Source organism: Vulpes vulpes, chromosome 12, assembly GCF_048418805.1.
Source record: "Vulpes vulpes isolate BD-2025 chromosome 12, VulVul3, whole genome shotgun sequence".
Classification (NCBI taxonomy): domain Eukaryota; kingdom Metazoa; phylum Chordata; class Mammalia; order Carnivora; family Canidae; genus Vulpes; species Vulpes vulpes.
In genome coordinates this window covers 26,741,664-26,764,785 of record NC_132791.1, presented here as the reverse complement: position 1 = coordinate 26,764,785, position 23,122 = coordinate 26,741,664, and the positions used below count along the sequence as shown (strand labels likewise).

The 23,122-nt window shown below is 36.3% G+C and overlaps 1 pseudogene; it reads right to left on the bottom strand.

Moving 5' to 3' along the window:
- Positions 1 to 17,813: 17,813 nt before the first annotated feature.
- On the bottom strand, positions 17,814 to 19,243 carry LOC112927613 (heterogeneous nuclear ribonucleoprotein A1-like; annotated as a pseudogene).
- Between the last annotated feature and the right edge of the window lie 3,879 nt (positions 19,244 to 23,122).

Here is a 23,122-nt window from a genome sequence, read left to right as displayed (position 1 = left end):
TTTATTATGTGTTTTATGTTCATGGAGGTTCCATCAAATCTTCAGAAAAATGAGGCAATTCATACAAAAGAATATATATGTATGTAAAATGGAATTATATATAAATAAAATCACATCACCTTTAGGTTTTGATGCCTGTATGCATAGGCAGAATAGATGTTCTACTAATTTATTCAGTATGTATTTTTTGGATTTGTTATTGGGCACTGAGTAATTACTAGGCATTTTGTTGTCCTTGAAAGCACAAGTCACTGAAAACCTGTTTTGCTGTGTCTTCTAACTGTTCTGTAAACCTAAACTCTGAATATTGATTACTATTAAAAATATAGGGTATTTTATGGACTCCTACACAATCTTGTGGTTGGAGTTTCTCAGAAGAACTATTCTAATATTCTACCTCAAACAAGAAGTTTCTCTAGAAAAGTACCACAATTACAATATTCAGGCTTCCTGCAAAGAAAATTACAGAAGTTTTCTACCTCAAAAAGCAGTCCACAACTTTATTTTTCTGATTACTGAAAAATACTTCCTCTTATTAGGTGTAGTATCTGCTTCCCTGGACCTTCCAATGGGAGGTATTAGTTCTGCTCCCTCGAGCTCTACAGTACAAGTTGAATCCATCTTCCACATGACAGCTCTTCACATACTTGAAGGCAGCTTGCACTGCCCCGATAAGTCCTTAATCTATACATTCCTGTGGTTCAACTATATTTTTGTCAACTCCAGTTATTACCTCTTCTTTTGTGGTTATTTTCTGTCATACTTTGGCTTCATTTTTGTCAGAGCTTAGTTTCAAGATATTCCTCTGCTGGATTAATCCTCAAAAGTATGAGCATAATAACATTAAATAGGAGTTATTAAAATGTTGGGAAGACCTCCAAAACTCAAATATCACTCCCTGATGCTTTAGTTATCAATAGCTTATGTCACAAATGGTTCCAAACTATAGCATTACATAACCATCATTTTATGAAGTTTATGATTCTGTGAGAAATTCAGAGAGGGCATAAGGTGGGTTAGCTCTGCTTCATGATCTCTGGAGCCTCTGCTGAGCCAATTAAACAGTGGGATAGCACAAATGAATGGTGCCTGAAGTCATTTGGAGGCTTCTTTATTAGCCTATCTGCACCTGAGCTGGGAGGTCTCCAAGACTTCAGCTGAGGATGGAATATGGAACACCGAAATGTGGTCTCTCCACATGGTTTGAACATCTTATATCGTCTTGCAGCTCAGTTCTTAAAGGGAGAAATGAGAGAGAGAGAGAGAGAGAGAGAGAGAGAGAGAGAATTAGAGAGAGAACATGCAAAACAAAAGAAAACAAGCAGAAGCTAAAAAGCTTCTTCTGACCTAGCCTCCAAAGACTTGCAGGTTCACTCTGACTACTTCTTATGTATTGTAAGCTTCTAAGTAAAGCCCACATTCAAATGAAAGGTTATTGTCCTCTTGGTGGAGGAGCGGTAGATCACATGGCAGAGGATCATGTGGGATGGCAGATACTGTTGGCACCATCTTTGGAAAATACAATTGGTTCCAGTATGCCCTCTGGTGAAAACTCACATCCCTCCATATGCAGAATATACTCATTCACTTCAGAAGACTCCAAAGATCTCACCACATCTCATCACATATGTAACCAAAAGTCCAGGATCTCACTATCTAGTCCAGACCAGGTACAGAGGAGTCTCTTCCAGCTGTTGCTCTCACGTGGCTTACCTCCATTTAAAAGCTTGTAAACTAAAGAGATCAGTTATCTTTCTCCTACAGACTTGAGATATAATGTCCAATCAGACATAAAATCATTATAATAGACATTACCATAGAAAGGCGAGTCAATGAGGGGCGCTGGGGTGGTTCAGTTGGTTAAGCATCTGCCTCAATTTCTGCTCAGGTACTGATCTCAGGGGTCCTGGGATGAAGCTCTGAGTTGGACTCTGAACTTAGCCCAGAGGCTGCTGGAGATTCTTTCCCTCTAACACTCCCCCCACCCAGGTGCACATTCTCTAAAATAAATCTTCTGGCAGCCTGGGTGGCTCAGCAGTTTAGCGCCACCTTCAGCCCAGGGAGAAGCCCAGCTTCTCCCTCTGCCTGTGTCTCTACCCCCCTCTATCTCTCTGTCTCTCATGAATAAATAAATAAAATCTTTAAAAAAATTATATTTGTCGGAAGAAAGCTCTTTGTCTCCTTTAGTAAAGAAACTTAGGCAGAACATGAACTTTATTGTGACAAGTCACAGAACATATAAAGCTTTAACTAAAAATTTTGGTAACACCGAGGTGTCCATCGAAAGATGAATGGATAAAGAAGATGTGGTTTATGTATACAATGGAATATTACTCAGCAATTAGAAACGACAAATACCCACCATTTGCTTCAACGTGGATGGAACTGGAGGGTATTATGCTGAGTGAAATAAGTCAATCGGAGAAGGACAAGCAGTGTATGTTCTCATTCATTTGGGGAATATAAATAATAGTGAAAGGGAATATAAAGGAAGGGAGAAGAAATGTTGGGAAATATCAGGAAGGGAGACAGAACATAAAGACTCCTAACTCGGGGAAACGAACTAGGGGTGGTGGAAGGGGGGAGGAGGGCGGGTGTTGGAGGGGAATGGGTGACGGGCACTGAGGTGGACACTTGACGGGATGAGCACTGGGTGTTTTTCTGTATGTTGGTAAATTGAACACCAATAAAAATTAATTAAAAAAAAAATAAAAAATAAAAATTTTGGTAACAGATGTGAATATTCATTCATTTCCTTTCTTATCTTTCTAAACAAAAGTTAGTAACTAGTCCAGAGTTAAACATTATCACAGCACTTAGTCATCAGCTTATTTAGTTAGTTTCTCACTAGGATTTTTTATTAACTGAAGGTTGAACCCCGTGGCTTCTAGGTATAGCCATGATTTTAATCAAGCCAAAATCGAATCTATTCAGGACACATAATTATATCACAAATTGTCTTCTTTTTTTTCTCCCAGCAATATTAAACTGATCAGTGGAAGACATAGAGTAGGAAGATAGTTGTCTTTAACGATAACAGAAATGTTTCCAAGTCAGCATAACAGAGGTAGGGGGGAATCATAAAGACTATGACAGTTTGTAAAGGTGCTTATTATAATGAAGACTTATGGAATATTAACTATGTAATTAGGATATGAAGAGCTGATAGTGATAGTCCATGGACTGTAGATAACAGAAAATTTTAAGAATTATTTTGATAGGACTAAGCAAGCTGGAAGATTAGGCGTTAAATGACTGGGTTCTGGTCACATGTTGTTCTGAACTCATAGGGCTTTTTGGATCACATGGATGTCTTGGTCAAATGGGTTTTTAGGCCAAATTAGAGGACTGGTCATACAATGGGGCTGGTTGTATGCACCATGAGACCAAATGTCCCATACTTTTGTCAGTACCCTACATAATTTATCCAGGTTACCCTGAGGTGACCTGGTCTCTCACAAGAAGTAGACAGCATCAAAAACAAACTTGTATTCTCATAATTTGGTCAAGGTTCACATTGCTAATACCAAATCCATTTAAATAGAATTTAACATGGAAATATTTTTATTTATTTTATTTTTTATTTTTTTAACATGGAAATATTAAATGAAAAGAGTTTTATGGAAGTTATTTTTGTTCATCAGATACATGTAACAAAGCCTTTAATCTTTCCTTTACAGAACCTGTTTTTTTATTCAAAAAATAATTTGAATAATAATTCGAATTCCAGAGTATGTTCACAAAGAATCTCATAATGAAGTCAATTCAAGAATAGGACCATTTCCCCCCAAATAATATATAGTAGCCAACATGGAGATAAGTTGCATATTAATGATTACAGGTGTGGCAAATTTTATTTGACAAAGATGACTATAATACTATCTCTCACTCTATAAACTCTCCTGTATATTGTGACCTTCCTGTTCACCTAATCAAAAACTGGAGCCAAAACCCTTAAATTCTGAATTGGCTCTAGTGACTCACTTATAATCAACAGAATGAGGCTAGAGTGACACAGGCTGACTTCTGAGTTGTACATGTTAGTCTTTTATTTCTTTTTAAGATTTTATCTATTTATTCATGAGAGACACACAGAGAGAGGCAGGGACATAGGCAGAGGGAGAAGCTGGCTCCCCGTGGGGAGCCCAATGCAGGACTTGATCCCAGGACCCCAGAATCATGACCTGAGCCAAAGGCAGACACTCAACCACTGAGCCACCCAGGCATCCCTGTTTTAGTTATCAGTGAAGGCTTAAAAGAAAGTGAAAAAATATCACTCAGCCAGAGGAAAAAGGATCCTTGTTATATAGTGGCAGAAAATTTGGCTATACTGTCACCTACAGTAACATGAAAAATGGAAAATACATCTAACAAACTAATTGAATTTGCCAAGGATATTTCCATGTTGAATTTTTAAAGTGCCACCAGGTTCCTTTTAGTTATGTATGATAGAATACAAATAGAAATCAGCTAAAAAGGAATTATTCAGTTTTCAAGCAAACTTTAGAAAAAGTTTATAAAAGAGACAAGACTTGCTAAAGTTTGGAAAAAAAAAACAAAACAAAACTACTTTTTATTCCCAGCCTCTTCTGCATGCAAAAGAATTTCAAAATAGTAAAGAGACTCAGGGCAAATAATTAGATCTGCAAAGTTGTCAGGAAAATGTGGCCTCAGAGTAAATGTAAAGCCAAGGGTGTGATTGAAAAACTCTTTGTTAAAGTCTCCAAAAAAATTTTAAGTGATGCCTCATAGACCCTTTAAGACAGACAGAAGTTTACTAAAGTTCTTTAGTGTGTGCCCCTGAGGTACTCTCTGGTAAAAAGTAGACTTCTATTAAGTCTAACAGATGATGTTCCACAGCTGTCTCACAGGAAGTCCAAAGTTGAAAGAATTTATCACAGAGATTAGTGCACGTGGATTTCTTTTAATGAGTAGATTATAAACTGGTACATAAGAAACCCAGCGGTTTGTTTTTTCTTTTTAAAGAATTTTATTCCCTTGGACTACAAGTGACAAATGCAAAGCAAGATAAAGAGGCTTCTGGAACTAGCAACATATCCACTTAGACTGCAAAATTGCTACAGAGCAGTGGCTGCTGCGTACCTTTCAATGACCCTACTTTCTTTTTTTTTCTTGAAGATTTATTATTTATTTATTTATTTATTTATAAGATTTTATTTATTTGTTTGTTTATTTATTTATTTATTAGAGAGAGATGGGGGGGGGAGAGGGAGAGGGAGAAGCAGGCTTCATGCGGGGAGCCTGATATGGGACTTGATCCTGGATATCCAGGATCATACCCCAGGCTGAAAGTGGCACTAAACCGCTGAGCCAGCTGGGCTGCCCCCTCATCCAAGGTTTTAAGCTATTCTTCGTACTGGAGCATAGTTTTACTGAAAATAATTGGCCATTGAGTATGACTTTGCTGATCTACTCTAAAACATATAGCATTTCTAAATAGGTTAGAATATTTAAAGGTGCCCCCCCCCAAAAAATGGTTTGCATTTAAAATAATGAATCTAACGCTTGTCTTCTTAATCTATATCTCAGCAGAATTCAAAGACTTACCAGTCCCCCCATACTTAAGTATTATATTATTTTAGCTCTGATACAACTACATTTTACTGGGTATTTTTGTCTGTGACTAAGTGTATACAATGTATTATTATATTTCCCCTCAATCTACCAATATAATTTCTTATCTTGAGAAGATTAAAGTTTATATACTTAAAGTTACATGAACTAGGGTAGACTTGATTAAATGAAGTAGATTCAAAGTTAAAGCATAAAGCAATTTCACCCACTCTCATATGTAAACCTTCTAACTGCTTTGTTGAATTGTTCATCTCTCTCACTTTAGAAAATATTGAGTAAATCCCCAAGCTTTTATAATCACATTCTAGTATTTAAAAGTCCTGTCTGGTCTAATGACAAAACTTTATTCTCTCACTTGATTCAAACTATTCTTTTTCCAGGCAGCTTTGACCTGAATCTGTCAGAGCAGCTTTCAAATACTTCATGTACAGTTTCTTTCTTGTGTTTGCTTTACCTCCTCTTCTATATTTCAGTTGACTAGTACATCTATTCCCAGACTTATGTGCAGGGTAATGGGTTATAGGAAACAAGCATAATGTTATGCAGTCAGTATAACTGTAGTACGACATCCAGATCACCTTTGTGTTAACTGCTGAAATAAAGTACTTTGGCTCATCAAAGAATATTTTGGGAGTACCTCCAAGATAACCATCACTGAAAGCCACTTTTCCTTTAGCTCCCTGATGAAAATGAAGCTTCTTCCAATTAGGCTTTTATGACTTGCTCTCTAAGCCTTTAGCTTCTTCTTCTTCTTTTTTTTTAAGATTTTATTTATTTATTAGAGAGAGAAAATTTGAGCTCTAGGAGGAGGAGAGGCAGAGGGACAAATAGACTTCTCTGAGAGTGGAGTCCAATGTGGAGCTTGATCCCAGGACCCTGAGATCCTTACCTGAGCGGAAGTCAGATGCTTCAGCAACTGAGCCACTTAGGTGCCCTTCAGCCTCTAGCTAGCTGTCTATACCAAACACAGTCTCTTGAGATCACTTTCTCCATGCTTCCTTCCACAAGGTTCAACTCTAGCCCAGAGGAAACTGCCCTGTAGGATTTAAGTTCTGTTCTTTTCCCATGAAGCTCATGTCACTCTCCTGCCACAGGCTACTAAAACCTGTAGACATTTTTAGGCTTAAATCAGAAAACGCTTCTTGTATCCTTAAACATTTAAAGAACACAAATATCATCTCTGAATAGTTCTCTTAACTTTACTTCACATAACTTGACCAATAACAGCTCTCTCTCCAAATAAATTCCCAATTTGTAGGGTTTGTTTTTGTTTTTGTTTCACCATTGCTCTCTTTTATCAGCATATAGGCTGGAGTTGGATAAATAACTAGTTTTACAGTATCTTACTATGTTCTGCTTATGATCTAGCACCTAGTGTTGCCTACGGGAACCACTCCCCAAAGCAAAGAATCTCCAACATAATAGGAAAAGTTCCATTTGGCACTGTGTTGCAAAGAGTCATTTCCTAAAGATAACTTGAGACCTTTAATTCTAATTCTGTATCTCCAAAAAGGTCATGAAAAAATCAAGAAAACTAAGATTAAAGACCAATGACTACTTTTAATTACAATAATAATTTTCATACTTTTGATATTTTGTGGTACACTTTTTCAGTAATCATGTCTATATCAATAAGTTTTTAAACTATTTAAGGTATATATAATTAGGAGAAGAAACTAGACTCGTTTGTACAAAACCTATCTCTAGATACTTAGGTATAAGTTTAAAATTATTAAAAGTAGGTTATATTAAACACACTGAAATAGGTTGATTAAAATGCAACTTTATATTTCTGAGTTATTTAAAGTCTTGCTAAATAGACAAGGTCCCTTCAGGTATGACTATCACATTGGATTATGTCTTTCCCACAAACATCCAGTAACCCTCCCTTGCTTATGACATTAACCTCACTACTGTTCCTTTTATACATGTTTCCTAGTTCTCCAACAAACCTATCTCACTTCACCTCCACACTTATTATTCCCTTTTGCTCATCCATGTATACTTCATGACATAAGAAACTCATTACTCAATTCCCCCAGGTGTCTTCTTCCCTGAGTCTCTCTAGTTAAAGTCCTATGCCCCAAATTGTACTAACTTACTTAGATGTTTCTACTTAGGCTAAATGCAGATATGTATGTGAGGTTTACCTCAACTAGATTTTAAATTACTCAATCCTAAACCTTTTTTTGTTTACTCTTCAGTGCCTCAGATAGGACAGTATATAAACAGAGCAGGCTGGCCACACATTCCATTGGTGATAATTTATTATGCAACCAAATATAAAACTCTACTATAGAGTGGAGCTCTTAAATTTCACCAGAGAAAAACAGAGTGATATGACTGTCAATATAAGTTATGCGGTAGCACACCATGGCCTGATTTATTTGTTATGCATATCCTTGATTATCAAGTTATGCCTATACTTGATTTCTGATATGTCAACAAAGATATAAACTGATAAAATGCCTCGGAAGGGCATTGTTTATATTTTAATCATAAACGTATGCATGTACTGGATAGGTGTGATATGTGTATCTCATATATGAAATATATATATAGGTGTATGCAAACAGAATGTATACTACAGAATGTAAACATCCTAGCTGACTGTGCCCATCATGCCTCCAAATAACTGCAGTGATCAGCTAAGCCACTCCAGAAGAGGAGAGCCGCCAGGTTGACCCACAAAATCATGAATTAAATAATTGGCTACTGTGAAGCCCCTAGATTTTGGGGTAGTTCATTACATATTTTAAGCAGTAGTTAGAACTAGGTACTTATCCAAAGGATACAAACAGTGATTTGAAGAGGCACTTGCACCAATGTTTATAGCACCAATGTCCACAGTAGTCAAACTATGGAAAGAGCCTGGATGTCCTTTGACGAACAGATAAGAAAGATATGATATATATATATAATGGAATTATATTCAGCCATTAAAAAAAGAAATCTTACCATTTGCAACAATGTGGATAGGACTAGAGGGTATTATGCTAAGCAAATTAAGTCCATCAGGGAAAGACAAGTATACGATTTCACTCATATATGGAATTTAAGGAAGAAAACAGATGAACATAGGAGAAAGGAGAGAAAAATAAATTAAGACAAAATCACAGAGGGAGACAAACCATAAGAGACTGTTAACTATAGGAAACAAACTGAGGGTTGCTGGAGGGGAGGTGAGTGGGAGGAGGGGATAACTGGGTGATGGGTATTGAGGAGGGCACTTAATGATGAGCACTGGATGTTATATGCAACTGATGAATCACTAAACTCTACCTCTGAAACTAATAATACACTATATGTCAATTAATTGCTTTTAAATAAAAAACAAATAAAATAGATACAATTGCATATTTATTGAGAATACAAAATGAATTACATTACAATAATGTATTATGCTGATGCATATATTTTAATCCAAAATAATTTGATCACGATCTCAATTTTACCAAATGCGTAAATTTGAATTTACACCTGATGTCTTTGGAAACTTGAATTTCTCTTCTTGCTTATAAAATAGACCACAGATTTTGGTGGGTAGACATACTGGGAGTTTAGATGGTCCCACAGAGAATAGCTATAAGATCACAGGTAATAAATGCAGCTCTGCAAACAATTGCCAGCAAAACAACATTCAGCCAATAGAATAAAGGAGAACAAGAATGAGAGCTCAGGGACTTACCTCATTAGTGCTTCACATTCATTTTAGTAATGAGTTTGATGTGATAGATAAATGAAATACTTTAGCTGGCAAAAAACATTTGAACTTCATAACATTCTAATGGTAATTCACATTTTTTAACCTTTGTATAAAAACAAATTAAAAAACCCAAGATTCCTATCCACAAAGTTACAGCACAATCAGATCAAATGAAATACTATAATAAAATTTTCCTTAACTTCTATTCCAAACATCTGATTTTTTTAATATGAAAGGATTTCAAGCTAAGGAAATTGTATGTATACATGTAAAAATAAGGAAGGCAATTCTATGAGTATATTTCATATCTTATGAACTATTGTTTTTTTTTCATATTATTTCATTCAAATGGCCATCACTGGACTAAAAACGTAGGATGTTAAGATGAGGCACTTAGCTTAATACTATTCCAATGCATGTGTATATCACATTTTCTTAATGCATTTCATCTTTTGATGGTAACTTGGATTGTTTCTGTCTCTAGTCTACTGTGAATAGTGCTGCAATGAACATGAGGGATGTAGATATCTCTTTATGTTGAATTCAATTCTTTTGGGTATATTTCCCAAACTGGAATTGCTATATCATGTAGTTCTATCTTTATTTTTTCATTATTTTAAGATTTTATTTATTTGATAGAGAAAAATAGTGAGAGAGAGCACAAGCAAGAGGCAGGAAGAAGAAGAAGCAGGCTCCCCACTGAGCAGCGAGCCTTACATGGGGCTCGATCCCAGGACCCTGGGATCATGACCTGAAGTAAAACCAGATACTTAATGGACTGAGCCATCTAGGTACCCCACATAGTTCTATTTTTAATTTTTAAGGAATCTCCTTTCTATTTTCCATACCTGTTGTACTATTTAACACTCCCACTAACATTATTACAAGAGTTCCAATATCTCTACAACCTCACCAACACTTGCTATCTTTATTTTATTCTGTTTATTTATTTATTTATTTATTTATTTATTTATTTATTTTTTATTTATGTTTGTTTGTTTGTTTTGTTTTGTTTTTAAATTAAAGTTGTCCTAATAGGTTTGAGATATCTCATTATAGTTTTAATGTGAATTTCCCTGATAATGATATACATTTCATATACATCTTGGCCATTTGTATGTTGTCTTTGGAGAAATACCAATTTGAGTCTTTTGCCCATTTTCTAATTGGGTTACCACAAAAAAGGCAGGCACAAGAAAACTCTGGAAAATGTTGGATAGAAATATCACCTTGATTGTGGTGATGGTAACATGTATGTTTGCATGTGTCCATACTTATCAAATTGTATACATTAAGTATCTACAGTTCTTTATTACTTATACCTCAATAAAGCCATGAAAAAATAAAGATGAACTTAACCTCAGAGAATATACCTAAGGCCTAAGAAAAACAAGGTCGTATTTACTATTCATCAGGCCCTGCTCTAAGTGCTTTAAGTACACAGCATTAACTCTTGCTGCTGCTGGAACTCTTGATGCTGCACACCAGTCCAATGAAATAGTTACTGTTATCATACAACAGGAAGCTAAGCCAGAGAAAAGTGCCATTGCCACTAGGTAAAAAGTAGAGAAGGGACAAAAGTCCTGGCAGTCTGCTCTTTTCAAATTGATACCCAACTTCCTCTGCCTTGCCTGATGAACTGGGCTGGGAATTAGCTATTGAAGATAGAATAACAAGTGAACTCAAGCAGTAAGTATTTGATCCCTTAAAATGACAGTTAAGGGCAACAGAATCTGATACAGTTTTCAGTCTTCCATCATACTGGCCTCAAGAAGTTTGAATAAAATCAGCCAAAGAGAAATTTACCAGAGGTTGGAAACTCATCTGCTTAATTCCCAGTTTTTGAAGACAGCAGCCAAAACACACCCCCACATCTGCAGTGAAATCTTTACCACAACATCCCTGTGAGAAGGCAGAGATGTCACCAATTTACAGCTAAGGAAGACAAAGCTCAGAGGGGTTGAAATATTTGCTACATGTCCCCTGTTTGTAAGCAGATTTTCTTCCTTCAATTGCATCATTCCTTTCCTTATGTCACATATTTATGATCTCAGCTTATAAGTGTCAAAGAACTCATGCAATATCAGACCACCTGGCAAGTCCCCAGTCCCCCTTCTCTTTTTTTTTTTTTTTTAACTTGAAACTAGAGGCATGGATATCTGACTCTTGTTTTTACAATTAACTGTAACCACAGGGAAAAATACAAGGTATGACTTTCATGTAAAATATTGATAAGTAAATTTACATGGATTGAAATTTCTCGTCTTCCATTATAGATTAAGCTACTTGCCTCCAAGCAGTATTACTCCTAATTATACTAATAAGAGTGATCAAATTAAATTCCGTGATATTAGCACTGGAAATTGACTTTCCTTGTTTGCAATCACTGAAGTCCATATAACTGATTTGGTCTCAATTCTCTGGAGCTTCTTGAAAACGACCTCTAGCTCTTTGTATAAATTAATTTTTTTTAAAATGCTTTTACATTTGGAGAACAGGGTTTAGACCTGTAGGTCAAGGATAAAAGAAAATTAAACTTTTAACGTTTTAGATTTTCTTTTCTTCCTGTGGTTATTAAACTTGTAAATGTATTTTGTGTGAATAAGGATTATGTTTTGTTGTTTTTTTTTTTTAATGCAGTCTATTTTAAAAGTGGCTTGAATACTGAACATAAAAGAAATACATTACGGATGAATTAAAGTAGGTTTCGAGTGATGAAGCCTAGTCGTATTTTAGTCCGAAATAGCAATGGTAGCAGTTTTTTCTGCATAAGTCTACAATTTAATGACCAGAGATTTAATGAGAGCACATCCTTCAAAAATATGCAGGAAACAATTAGCCATAGTGTAAAGGCAGTATTTGAAAAATGATACATGAAATATACAAAGCAAGTGAAATAGGAAGACAGAAGAAAGAAACAAATTCTTTGGTGAAGGATGAGAGAATACTTCGTGAAAGGAGAATTGTAGCTTAGTTTAAGAGTAGATTGGAAGTTTCTTCTGGAAAGAAAATTTAATTCTGGTTGAGGAAAGAACAACAATATGGCACAAATGCAACACAGTTCTTGGTAGAATAGGACAGTGCTTGATGTGCATTTGCTGTGGTTATATCTGGACTGAGAGTTCTCAACAGATTCTTTCAAATACCTGCCAAATCTAGGAAATGGAATTGCCACAGTACAGACATCTATTGCATGGAAGTCATAGAAGCTGTGGGTAGTTAAACCTTTTTCAATCTGTGAGCATTGTAGCACCTGACAATTAGAAAATGATAGTTTTTTGTCAATTTTTGTTATTGGAGTAAGACCTAAGACGAACTAAAGTTTACTCTAAAACTAATTTTAGAGACAAATTCTAAGAAAAAACTGAAAATAAAACAGAAGCATAGAGTCAATGAAGCTATGTTTAAAATTCTTCAGGGAAATCTCAAATAACCATTTAATCAAAAGTCTAATGTGGTAATTGCCAGCAATCTAATCTATTCATTAAAGCATCATCACTAATGACTAAACTTGTAAACACTGTTTGCCAAAGTTACAAACACATTCTTATTTTTAAAATTTTATGACTGAAATATAAATTCTTCATTTTGGTTTTTCCACATTTAGTCTGAATGATGGAGACTTAATGAATGTGTTCTACTTTATTGCTGTGACAGATTTTCTGAATAGTGATACTGGAAATTAACATTTTTCAATTTAAAAAGTGCAGTCACATAATACTAAAACTTCTAGGATAAAACAATGTAGAGTTTTTTTTTTTTTTGTATTCATTCTACATATGACATATGTAGGTCAAATTAACTCATGAGAGGTACTTTAAAACCATCTTGGAGCACCTTTGTGGTTCAGTGGGTTAAGTGTCCAACTCTTAATTATGTCTCAGGGTCATAATCTCATGGCTGTGAGAGAGAGCTCCATGTTAGACTCGGTGCTGGGCATGGAGTCTGCTGCATAAGATTCTCTCTTAAGCCCTGCATTCTGCCCCTCCCCTCTGCATTCTCTCTTTCTCAAATAAATAAATTTATCTTTTATTTTTAAGCTACTTCTTATTGTAATTAGAGGTAAGTGTTACAATAGTGGCTTATGCAAGGTATAAATGGAAGGAGAAAAGGTAGAGCTAACTGCCAGAGGTATGAAGGTAAGGTATCTACTACCACGGCAATGCCATTGAAGGAAGGGAAGGCAAAAGAAGGATGGCAATATTTCATCATTGAAAAGCAAATACAAAGGCATAGGAGCATGGAAGGTCACTGGGAAAAAAGCAAGCAGTTTGGTGTACTAGTATGCAGTATATTTGTAGGATCAGTTGGGAAAGTGAAGGAGATTTGCAGAAAATGTAGAAGATGGAAGTACGCTAAAAAGATTTCAGTTTACTCTAAATGCTGTTGAACATGGGATTGACAAGCATTGAATTTTCTTAATACAATTAATGTCAGCTTAAATTTGGGGTATTTGGGGCACCTAGGTGGCTCGGTGGTTTAGTGCTTGCCTTTGGCTCAGGTTGTGATTCCAGGGTCTGGGGACTGAGTCCTACATCATGCTTCCTGCAGGGAGCCTGTTTCTCCCTCTGCCTATGTCTCTGCCTCTCTGTCTCTGTGTCTCTCATAAATGAATAAATAAAATCTTAAAAAAAAAAGTTTGAGGTATTCAATTTAGGAATCAGGAAAAGGGATGCTTAGAGAAAAAGAAGAGGAAAAATTGAACATAGCAGAGAGTTTCAAGAGATAGATAGGATTTAACTTATGATAAAAGTGACATTTATCTTCCATAAGACTAGATTATTCCCTCTAAGCAAGATTATGGGAAAAATAGCTAATCCTCTGGATGAAAATTAAATTATACTCTGTTTTACATTATATAGAAAAAAATTCTTAATGGATTAGAAATATAACAAGGGACTCCTGGGTGGCTCCAGTAATTGAGCATCTGCCTTTGGCTCAGGGTGTGATCCTGGAGTCCTGGGATTGAGTCCCACATCTGGCTCCCTGTGAGGAGCCTGCTTTTCCCTCTGTATATGTCTCTGCCTCTCTCTCCATGTCTCTCATAAAGAAATAAATAAAATCTTAAAAAGAAAAAGAAATCCAACAATTTTTTTAAAAAAAATTGCAGACTGGTATTATCACTTTTAATTCAGGGATAAAGAAAACAACATTTGAAAGAAGTGACCCAGTGGTTGCTGGAGGGGGGGAACTATGTGGGTAGTGTGAGAAGGAATGAGGCTTTAGGAATAGAGACCAGACACTGGTCTTCAAGTCTGATTAATCAGATTGATATGAAGTCTCCGGAAGTTTAACTTTCCCTTAGGGTTTTATGCTTTGATTCCTGATGTATGACTTCTTTAACCACAGCTTTAACATTCAGACCAGTTGTAGAGTTATTTCATTCTTTCGGGTCACCATTGCAAAGCTAACTGGTGTTTAATAGTATAGTATCACAAGCCCTATTAAATTGATACCAAACATCATTAGGACATCAGATATGGTAACACCCTATATGTTAATGCATCCATACATTCTATCATTTATCTATGTATCTATCTATCTAGGCCAATTGAGATGAGAAATTTTGTTCAGTTACAGCCCAATTCAAATTTTAAGGAGTTAAAATATTCATTTTTTTCCGATCTTATCGGAGAGAGTCTATGACTAAGTTTATATTAAAAGAAAAAGTCAATGTTGCAACTATATTATACTCAGTTTAATCTATTTTTTAAATTTATTTATTTATTCATGAGAGACACAGAGGCAGACAGGCAGAGGGAGAAGCAGGGTCCATGCAGGAAGCCTGATGTGGGACTTGATCCTGGGACCCCGGGATCATGCCCTGAGCCAAAGGCAGATGCTCAACCGCTGAGCCACCCGGGTGTCCCTCAGTTTAATCTAAATAGCTCCACTTTAATCAATGTTCATCAATGTGAGTCTGACAAACATTGTAAGGCAGAAAATAATACATAAGGAAAAACTTCAAAGCCCAATAAAAAGTAAAATAAGATAATTTTTTTGTGTGTGTGTGCTAAGGTCTTGTGCCTTGAGCTATTCTTTTCAATTATTAAATAGCAACATAATATGCCTGGGGTGGGGGAGGAGAATATATATATATATATATATATTCCCATATATATATATATATATATGATTTTACTTAAAAAATGATAGCGTGAGGGGATCCCTGGGTGGCGCAGCGGTTTGGCGCCTGCCTTTGGCCCAGGGCGCGATCCTGGAGACCCGGGATCGAGTACAATGTTGGGCTCCCGGTGCATGGAGCCTGCTTCTCCCTCTGCCTTTATCTCTGCCTTGTCTCTGCCTCTCTCTCTCTCTCTCTATATATATATATATATATATTTTGCTATTTTATATTTTGGGGGGTCATATTAAAATCTTTGAAATCTGCATTTACTCTTACAGCCTATCTCAGTTTGGACTAGCCACGTTTCCAGTGCGCAGTAGCCACATGTGGCAAGTGGCTGAAGAGCCCTAAATAACAGAATTATTGGACTGAAGAGCCCTAAATAACAGAATTCAGTCTCCGGTGAGCCCATGCCTATGAGCTCGTTAGCAAAGTGGAAGAGGTATCTCAGAATGGAAAAGATGATACAGTTGTTTCTATCTTTAAAATGCCTGGCAGCAATGTGTCTAAGTTGTTAATAAGAAATGTGTATGGGAGATGGGACGCCTGGCTGGCTCAGTTGGTAGAGCATGCGACTCTTGATCTCAGGGCCATGGGTTCAAGCCACACATATATGGCTATCATAAATAAATAATAAAAAAAAATTTAAAAAAATGATAGCGTGAAAAAAATATGTTGTAGTAGTGCCAGAAGTCAAAGAAATATGCTCTGAAATAATGTCATGGATATGCATTCATAAAAAATAAAAGTACCTCATAAAATCTAAAGGTAAAATAGTAGAGCTAAGTTGCATCTGGCAATTAAGTTGAACTTCTTGAAAAAATCAAACTCAATATCATATAAGAGTATTTTTATTGATAGAGGTATTATTTTTCTGCATCATCTCTGCATGTTGCATAATTTATAAATTGTGTCTTATGTTTGTGGTCAACATGATCTTCTTAAAGGACAGGTAGTTCTAACATTCTATACAGCATCTATACAGTTTTTGTGAAAAATCAATGCCACTGGCATTCAGGTCAAGTTGGAGCATGAAGTTCATGCTTTGATCACTCTCTCTGTTCTAAACACACAGTAATGATTGATAAAATATTAAAAAAGAAAATCTAAAAGTTACTGCTGAGCTCAAATACAAGATAAAAAATCTCTGTGAGCCAGAAATAGAATAAAAACATGCAGTAATGAGCCAGGCTGAAACTGCGGGCTTACTGAATTTTAGGTGTAAAAGAAGACACTGTTGGCCAGGAGTTTAGTTCTGCAGAGTAAAAAGTACTAGAATTGTTTCACGTAAGATGGTGACTCTGAACCAGTGTAACTACATGAAGCCAGTGAATGAAATTTGATTCCCTATACTACAGACTTTGTAAATGGAGAAACTATATTATATAACAGAAGTTACAAAATGCCATCAGTCATTGTCTGGATCTATAAATCCTAGAAAGTTTCAGAGATGAGTGAACAAACCTCTGAATGGAGCTGAACCAAATCACTGTCTGTGTCTGTGTCCATACTTGCCATATTGCTAATATAACTGTAGGGGAAAAAAAAATCCTAAAATTTATAAAGATTTGGCCTATAGGGTTAAATGAATGTAGGTAACTGAAACATTGTTAAAAACTAAAATATGATCTGAAAATGTCAGGAAGAGGGAACCCATACTTCAAATTCCCAAAATTCCAAACATTCCACTCAAGATTACATCTGAAACTAATCTAAGTTTACATCTAATCTTTAGTTTACATCTAAACTATATCTAATATATATATATATGGCAGAATGTAAAAACTTTCCACCTGGATTTTATAACAGATTCTTTTTTTTTTTTTAAAGACACATTTATTCAGCATCATGATCAGACTATTACAATTAGCAATCAACAGCATGGGTACAAAAAAAAAAATCTACATCAAAACCCTTTGTTGGGGGGGGATCCCTGGGTGGCTCAGTGGTTTAGTGCCTACCTTTGGCCCAGGGTGCCGTCCTGGAGTCCCGGGATCGAGTCCCATGTCGAGCTCCCAGCATGAAGCCTGCTTCTCCCTCTGCCTGTGTCTCTGCCTCTCTCTCTCTATGTCTATCATGAATAAATAAATAAAATATTAAGATAATAAAATAAAATAAAATAAAATAAAATAAAACCCTTTGTTGTAATGCTTTACACTTTCCACAGAACAGAAACTAAAATAACCTGTTATACAATTAGTCACAAATATAGTCCTCGAGTTTTTTGCCCATATACATGAGTATTGTCTAAAACGTGTCCTCTTTGTAGCAGCTAGGCCCTGCCGCCACTGTGCTTGGCTGAGTTCACAAAACTGTTGTAACCTGTAGCTTTCCTGTCACTTCTCTGGCTCTACTCTCCTGCTAAGCTTTGTTTACTGTCAGTAATTAAAACCTTCTGCCACTGCCATAGCTGCTGCTGCTGGAACCGCCAAAGCCACCTTGGTTTCGTGGTTTGGCAAAGTATTGGCCTCCATCACCATAGGGGCCAGAGCTTCTGCCTCCAAAATTTCCTCCTTTAGTGGGTCCAAAATTTGAGGATTGATTGTTGTAATTGCCAAAATCATTATAGCTTCTGCCACCTCCAAAGTTGCTTCTATCATTACCGAATTCATTATAGCCATCCCCACTGCCACCGTATCCACCATCACCTCGATTGCCACTGAAGCCACCTTGACCACTGAAGTTCCCTCCCATGACCAAAGTTGTCATTCCCACCAAAACCACCTTCACAACCACCACCAAAGTTTCCAGAACCACTTAGGCCTCTTTGGCTGGATGAAGCACTAGCCATCTCTTGCTTAGATAGGGCTTTCCTTACTTCACAATTGTGGCCATTCACAGTATGGTATTTTTGAATGACAATTTTGTCTACAGAGTCATGGTCATCAAATGTCACAAAAGCCACTTTTTTGCCACTGCCTTTGTCAGTTATGATCTCAATCAATTCAATTTTTCCATACTGTTCAAAATAATCTCTTAGATGATGTTCTTCAATTTCTTCTTTAATGCCACCAACAAAAATATTTTTCACAGTTAAGTGGGCACCAGGTCTTTGAGAATTGCGGAGGCCAAGAAAAATTAAGGCCATTCCACTTCAAGTTTACCATTAGCACAAGTACAGCCATCTTAGGCCTCTGTGAATAAGAGCTGAACTTTACAGGAAAAACTGCAGAATGTCCTCAGCAAGGAATTCCATATCAGAAAGACAACAGAGCTCAGAATTGCCCTTGGCAGAGAATCCCATATTAGAATGAGAACAGAGCTCAATGCCCTTGAAAGCCCCATTTCAGAATGTAAACAGAACTTGAAAACTTCCTCTACCCCTTCTGAAAATCCCCTAGACCAACCTATAAAAAACCCAGCTGTAACCCACTTCAGGGTCCAAGTCCCTGCTCTGCTATGTCAGGTATACTTGGACCCAAGCTTGAGCTTGCTAATAAACCCTCGTGGGCTTGAATGGCTGTTGGTCCTTGGTGGTTTCTCAGATTCACAAACTTGAGCACAAAAGAATCTTCTCTTGAGACTACCCTCTTTGGTTCCACCTCTCTTCCATCCACCTTGTGTGGCCTTGCATTCGTGGTTTCATCCACCTCCTCCACAGTGGCATACATGACAAACCCAAAGCCTCTGGAGCGCTTGGTGTTTGGATCTCTCTTTACCACATAGCCCATAAGCATTCCCCATTGTTCAAAATGGCTCCTCAGACTCTCATCAGTTGTTTCAAAGCTCAAACCACTGATGAAGAGCTTCCACAGCTGCTCAGGCTCTTTGGGAGACTCTGACTTAGACATGACAGTGGTGGGAGGGGAGACTTTAACGATGCTTAGTCAGTGGCGTCCAGGGGCAGAAAGTTATAGCAGATTCTTATAAAGATTTTAATTAGGTTAAAATATTCAAAGAGAAATATGAGTGTATAAATTCTACTTTAAAAAAGAAGTGTCTTTTAAAGAAAAACAAACAAAAACAACATGAGAAAAAAATTATATAGGAAAGCCGAAAAAGGAATTAGTTACTGAAATGCGACATGTGGGAAAACTTCCAGACTTAACACATTTAATAAAAGATCAGTGAATGGTAAGATAGTATGGAGAAATTCACACAGTATATAGCAGAGAGATAAAAGGTAATTTAAATACAAATATGAATAAATAGTTAAGAATGTTGGAGATACAGTGAAAAATTCTATTTTTAAGTAATAGTTGTTACAGAAGAAAACAGGTAATAACAGAAAATGTAATATTTGAAGTATTATGAAAAAATATTTTTCCGGTTTCTTTTTTTTTTTTTTTAAGATTTCATTTATTCATGAGAGTCACAGAGAGAGAGAGAGAGAGAGGCAGAGACACAGGCAGAGGGAGAAGCAGGCTCCATGCAGGGAGCTGGATGTGGGACTCGATCCCGGGTCTTCAGGATCACACTGGGCTGAAGGTGGCACTAAACTGCCGAACCAACTGGGCTGCCCCATTTCTCAGGTTTGAATTAAGATATAAATTCCTATTTTGAAAGTACAGAGTAATTAATAATATAAATAAAAGAAAATCTAAGTCCATTAATATTGTAATGAAACAGTAAAACAAAGAAAAATGAACAGTACAGAGAGCTACAAAATGAGAGTGTTTATGAAGAAAGAGTCATTAAATTCATCTTAGATATCTGACCTTCAACAGTCAATTCCAGAAAACAGTATGGTTGTATCTTCAGAATGCTCTAGAAATAAAATGAACTCAGAAGTGTACACCCAGCTGAACACTCATTCAGTAGAAAGAACATTAAGATACATTCAGAAGCAAAAATTAGTTATTAGTGAATATTTGTGATTATTGGAACGTTAGTAAGTCTTAGTACCTAAAGACTCACTAAAGTGGCATAAAATGCCAACCTTTGGTGAGAAGTAAATTGAGAGATAAGAGAAAAATGAGAACATAAGACAAAAAAATAAGCGAGAGTAAATCCATAAAAAATGAAACATTTACATAAACTCTGTTAACAATGGTCTTTAAAAATATTAATATATTATAAAGAATAACCTAAGACTAAGCACAAATAGTCCTAGTGGGTAAATATTCCGTGGGCATTTAACTAAGTCTCTTGTCATAATCAAGAGGAGTATACAGATACTGAATGTATAGAGTAGATTCAGGGATCCCTAAAGTTTTGATACTTTTCAAGCTCCCTGAAACATTAAAATCAAGAGATTCTCAGAAGCTTATCTATGGCAGATCCAAAATATGAAGAAATCTAGCCAATGATTTTATACAAGACTGGGTACCTGTACTTTGGTTTTGAGACTAATATTAATAAGTAACTGATAGAATAATACATACTTTTGCAAGAGAAAGGCAGATGGCCAGGAAGTACTGAGGTGATAAATGACTAGCTAGGTACTATAGCTGAAGTGACTTCATAGCACAGCTTTTGCTTCATCATAAGCTAATTGGTACTAAACATTTCTGGTTTTTCCCTGAAGACTTTTCCCAATTCAAAAGAAATGGCTGTAAAAAATATGCTGTGGTCTTGTTAGAATAGCAGGGTAGAAGGAATGTAAGGCATAGAACTAACACAAGGTAATGTAGTTTGATAACTTCCCCCACATTTATAACTAAAACTTAAAAGGAAAACTGAAATACAAAAAATGAACTTACAGTAATGTGAACCAGAAATCAAACAGTACCTGCCTGAAACTGCAATCTAAGTTAGCATCACCTCAATGGTCCAGAGCATCAAAGGGCATGAATGTGCAATATAGTAGTTTCTAACTTTTAAATGATCTTTATAAAAAAAAGACAAAATACATATAAAGTAAAAATCAAGAGAAGTCAAAATAAAAGTAGAAAAACAAAGATTTATAATTAGAGATTTTAACAGAATTCTGTTGGTAGCAGATAAACAAGCAGGAAAATAAAATGGTAAGGTTAAGATTTGAGCACTACACATAAGTTTGACATAGCTGATATGTAGAAACTGTGGTATCCCCAAATTGGAGCCATACATTATTTTCAAGAGCAATTCTTTATGAAAATTGACCTTAAGCTGGACTGTACACGAATCTATTCTGGGCTCCAAATATTTCTCCTTTTAAAAAGTGCAATATCTAGTACACAGACAAGAATTGTCAGACACAGGGATCCCTGGGTGGTGCAGCGGTTTGGCGCCTGCCTTTGGCCCAGGGCGCGATCCTGGAGACCTGGGATCGAATCCCACATCGGGCTCCCGGTGCATGGAGCCTGCTTCTCCCTCTGCCTGTGTCTCTGCCTCTCTCTCTCTCTCTCTCTGTGTGACTGTCATAAATAAATAAAAAAAAAAATTAAAAAAAAAAAAGAATTGTCAGACACAAATGGTTAAAAAAAAAAATCATGAGTGAGAAAGACCAGAATTAGATAGCAGAAACAGACTCAAAGGGACCCCGATGTTGGCAATGTTCAAATATAGACTGAAAAATGACTAGAGCAACTGTATCTAAGATGGCAAAAGACAGTGAAAATGTCCAGAGGAACTGAAAATAAGACATGCGGCAGAGCAGATTTAAAAATGAAACCAAAAAATCGCTAACTACAGAAAATAAGAACTTGGGAAAATGAGGTTGACATTGGATCAAATACATAAGAAGACGGAATTAGTGAACTGGGCTATAGGTTAGAAGATAATTATCTAAGACAAAAAAAAAAAAAACAATAAATAGTTGATAATGAGACACATAAAGGGTCAAGTCAGAAAGTCCAACACAAAAGTGTCAAGCGAGAGACAGAGAAAGGAGGAGAGGACACTGAAAAGGAGGAAGAAGCAATATTGGGAGCCTGAATTTTTGTTTTTTTTTAATGAAATATCCCAAATCAAAGATTCAAGAAATGCTATAAATTCTTAAAAGAATAAGTTAAAAAAAATCCCTACCAGAACACAGTAGAGATAAACTAAAGAAAAGCAAAGATAAAAAGAAATTTTAAAATGGAAGGTGGCAATAATATCACAGAGACCTCTCTGTGCAAGATGGAAGGCGGCAGGGGGATCCCTGGGTGGCGCAGCGGTTTGGCGCCTGCCTTTGGCCGAGGGTGCGATCCTCGAGACCCGGGATCGAATCCCATGTCGGGCTCCTGGCATGGAGCCTGCTTCTCCCTCTGCCTATGTCTCTGCCTCTCTCTCTCTCTCTCTGTGACTATCATAAAAAAAAAAAAAAAAAAAAAAGATGGAAGGCGGCACTCAACATAAATATACTTTCACTATGAGGAAAGAAATTCACTGCTATGTAGAAGTTGAGATTCAGAAAAAAATATATTTTAAGAATGAAGGCTAAATTCAGATGAACAGAGATGCCTGGGTGGCTCAGCAGTTGAACCTCTGCCTTTGGCTCAGGATGTGATCCTGGAGTTCTAGGACCGAGTCCCACATCAGGCTCCTGCATAGAGCCTGCTTCTCCTCCCTCTGCCTGTGTCTCTGTCCCTGTGTGTGCGTGTCTCTCGTGATTAAATAAATATTAAAAAAAAAATTTCAGATGAACAAAACTGAAGAGTTTTCCAGTAACTGACACATAATAAGGAAACATTTAAAGGATGTACTCTAGTCAGAAAAGAAAATTATCTAATAGAAAAATACAGAGGGAATGAAAGAATTTGCAAGAAAAAAAATATATATGTAGAAATATATATACACACTAAATATTTATGTATAGCAATTTCTTTGCAAACTAATAATTATGATGG